At 33.8% G+C, this 3,581-nt stretch overlaps 1 long non-coding RNA gene across 2 annotated transcripts; it reads left to right on the top strand.

The window, feature by feature from the left end:
- Positions 333-1,531, top strand: LOC107611994. Of its 2 annotated transcripts, none has more exons than XR_001613560.2 (4): positions 333-650; positions 856-975; positions 1,074-1,167; positions 1,369-1,531. It is a non-coding gene; the product is annotated as an uncharacterized LOC107611994 (long non-coding RNA). The 2 variants fall into 2 exon arrangements; XR_001613559.2 differs by having other exon boundaries at positions 340-650; positions 859-975.

Below are 3,581 nucleotides of genomic sequence, written 5' to 3'. Positions count from 1 at the left end.
TTTATTTTATGAGTTAATAATGCCTAACTAAGAAATGCTCTTAGCAATGGGAGAAAGCTAATAGCAATGCCTTTTTGATCCTCAATTGTTGAATTGTTTCCAGAGTACTAAGAAGTTGTAATCTTATAGGATCAGTTCCAGAATATCTTAGAAATGTTACTACTTTAAACTCATTGTAAGTGATGCTTTATTCTTTTCAATTTTTTTTGTCGGAAGTGTGCTTCTAACTTGGAAGTTTCATGCACTGAATGTATTTTTTGACAAAGTTTTACTGTTTAACTTTGATAAAAAGAATATAATAAGGTTCAGAAGAATGACATGAGGTTTGGGGGACAAGTGATCCTCACAAAAGCAAAAATAGATAAATTAAAAGTATATTTTTTAATTAATTTTGCCTTACAATTTCTTGTCATATTGCATTCAGTTTGTTTACAATCTCTTTGGGTTTCTTGGTTTAGGCATTCAGTTTGTACTTGTTGATATCTTTGTATTGGCATCTTAATTATTTCTTTATCTTTGCAGTGGAATGATTCAATAGAAAATATGCCCAATGGAATGCAACTAAGAAGGAAGAAAAGAAAATGGTTAATTTGAAGGACAAGTGGAGAAACATGATGCAATAGTGATGCACATGTGTAGATCTTAGGGAGGTATGTTTCTTTGCATCTATATGTGTAGTTTATAAAGTTATTTGTTTTAGGGCTCATTCTTTAATGTACCGAGTAAAAGTTATGCATCAAGCACATAAGATGTAGAAGTATTCTATTCTTCCCTTGCCTCCCCTACGCTTAACAACATCAAAATTTTTCTATCTTCCAAAACTTGTCACGCTTGGGGTGATGGAAATTTTGTTAGTAGGTTCTAACTTCTATGGATGCAACCTAGTTTTTTTAAAAGAGGGACCTAAGACGTAAGTACCAACTATGCTGCCAATACACTTCAGTTTTATATCTGGTTTTAAGAGCTCATCCAACGGTTAGTCTACTTGTAAATAAATCCAATTTTCAAATTTGTGCTGTTTCTATTTTAATATTCAGATTTTATTCAGCTATTTCTATTTTGTGCTGTCCAAGTTGCAAGCACTACTTTTCTACATTGCTTCTAAAGAAGGAGGTAAGATTTTGGAGCAATTGACTACAATATGTTCCTAATCAACAAGCTTCATAGGTAAAAACACAACCTTCATTATTTTATTTATGCTTTATCTTATTATAATGAATTTGTGCTTATTTTATCTATGCATGTGTATGTAGTTGTGGTTAAGTAGTTATAGTTTTATTATGTTTTTCTTATAGTTAAGTCAGCTATTTTAATGGTTTATTTATTTATTTATTTTCATTATATTTTCAAATTATATTTTTGTTGCAGAAATTGGATCAAGAGAATGAGATTCCTTTGGCAAAAGAGTTAGGAAGTAAGTTTTCTAGAGCAAGCAACAAAGCAGTGTCATCTTTTTATGATGGAGATTTTATGTATTAAGAGCTACATGTTAAGACATTTATAATTAAAGAATCATGTTATGTTAGATATTTTATTTGTATAGAGGTTATTACTTTTGATTTCTAATACTAAAAAATCATATATTATGTTTAATACTTTGTTTATGAGTTATATAATATTTTGTTTATGGGTACTGAATTTTTTTTATTAAGAAATTTTAATCCAAAAATTATTTGTTTAACGCGATTAAAATGACGGTTAAAATTGTCTTTTTAAACAATAAAAAATATCACTTTTATCCGGTATAAAGGTAGTTTATAACTGCAATTTTAAACAACATGAAACGTTATTTTAATCTGATAAAAACGGCAGTTTCAAATGCTATTTTAACCAATAAAAATGTCAACGTTATGGTAAAAATGGCGGTTCAAAAATGTCGTTTTAATAAACTAAAAATGCCATTTTAACCCGGCAAAAACGGCGGTTTCAAATGCCGTTTGATCAAACCAAAATGCCACTCTGTCAGGGTAAAAATCGCAGTTCATAAACGCAGTTTTAATCATCCAAAAATGCCATTTTCACCTTGAAAATAATGGCGGTTTGAACCACCATTTTAACCAACCAGAAATGCCATTTTTACCCTAGAAATAACGGTAGTTCAAACCGCCATTTTTACTAGGTAATTGTGGTGGTTTTTCTTGAGCGCCGTTCAAGGTAATAATGGCGGTTCAAACTGCCATAGTAACCCTAAAAAATTACCGTAATTACCAAGTTTTTTGTAGAAGAAGAAGAAGAAGAAGAAGAAGAAGAAGAAGAAGAAGAAGAAGAGGAAGAGGAAGAGGAAGAGGAAGAGGAAGAGGAAGAGGAGGAGGAAGAAGAAGAAGAAGAAGAAGAAGAAGAAGAAGAAGAAGAAGAAGAAGAAGAAGATGATGATGATGATGATGATGATGATGATGATGATGATGATGATGATGAAGTCGTGGTGACTGTGACGACGATAATGATGTTGAAGAAGGAAGAAGGAAGCAATGACAATCATTAAAGGATAGAGAAAGTGGCGCAAATTTTTAGTTTTAACAACTTGGTTAATTTAATTGGTAAAAAAACTTGGACACCTACCATTTTTATTTCTATTTAATTAGGATAGTGGAAAGTTGTTTTTTATTTTTTAGTAATACCTCAAATAGGTCCCCAAGGATTTGGTTGTCCGACAAATTTGTCCCCCAGAAAAATTAACTAAGTTCCCGGTCCCCAAAATTGTTAGATATATGCCATATATGTCCCTGGTCCAGGTTTAGCCCATTAACCAAACACTATCTCTCCTACGTGGAGGTGATAAGTGTGACGTATCAGGTTAAAGGCTATGTGTCGCTTCCAGGGCACATTGGTCCCTGCACACGTGGAAAAAATGATGTCGTTTAAGGGCTTCTTCAAACAACGTCGTTTTGAGTGGGACAGATTAGTCCCCAAGCTTTCTCATGTTAGTGTTATAAAACGGCAGCGTTGTGAGAGGCGTAATACGTTGCCGTTTCAAAGGGGTTCAACATAAAATTAGGTCTTTATCTTTAACCCCTGTCTCTTTGTCTCAAACCCATGTATCTTGGTATGTGATAGAGAGTTTTTGGCTTCGAAGAAGGTGATGGCGAGTGGAGGCAGCACGTCAGTTACAAGTCAGAGACATGGTTGAAGAACTATCAATGATGTCTTCAGTGTTGACAACGGTTCGATTGGCTTCCGAAGGGGGTGACTTAGAAGAGGAGAACATTCTAAGTGCAAGTGCAGGGCATATGCCGTAATATCCAGGTCTCGTACAGCAGAGAACCCGAATAGGCTGTTCTTTGGCTGTCCTCACTCCAAGGTGCTTTAGAGTGGTGGATTTTTGTGGTGCTATAGTTTTGATAATTAGAAACTAAGACTAATGTTATTTTGATTGCAGAAAAAGCAAGGTTATTGTGATTTTTTGTATGGTATGATGAGATTTTTGGGTATCTGGTGGATGATGTAGTTGAAAGCAGTTGATTGGCCTCTGTGGAGACATGCGTGGGTGAAGAATTTGGTGTAGGTTTGAATTATAGCCTGGAGGAGAGAGTGAAACAATTGGAGGAGATGTTAATAAAGAAAAATGAAGATAATTCGAAACT

Source organism: Arachis ipaensis, chromosome B08 (genome assembly GCF_000816755.2).
Source record: "Arachis ipaensis cultivar K30076 chromosome B08, Araip1.1, whole genome shotgun sequence".
In the NCBI taxonomy this organism is placed as follows: Eukaryota; Viridiplantae; Streptophyta; class Magnoliopsida; order Fabales; family Fabaceae; genus Arachis; species Arachis ipaensis.
This window is presented reverse-complemented; position numbering and strand designations above follow the sequence as displayed.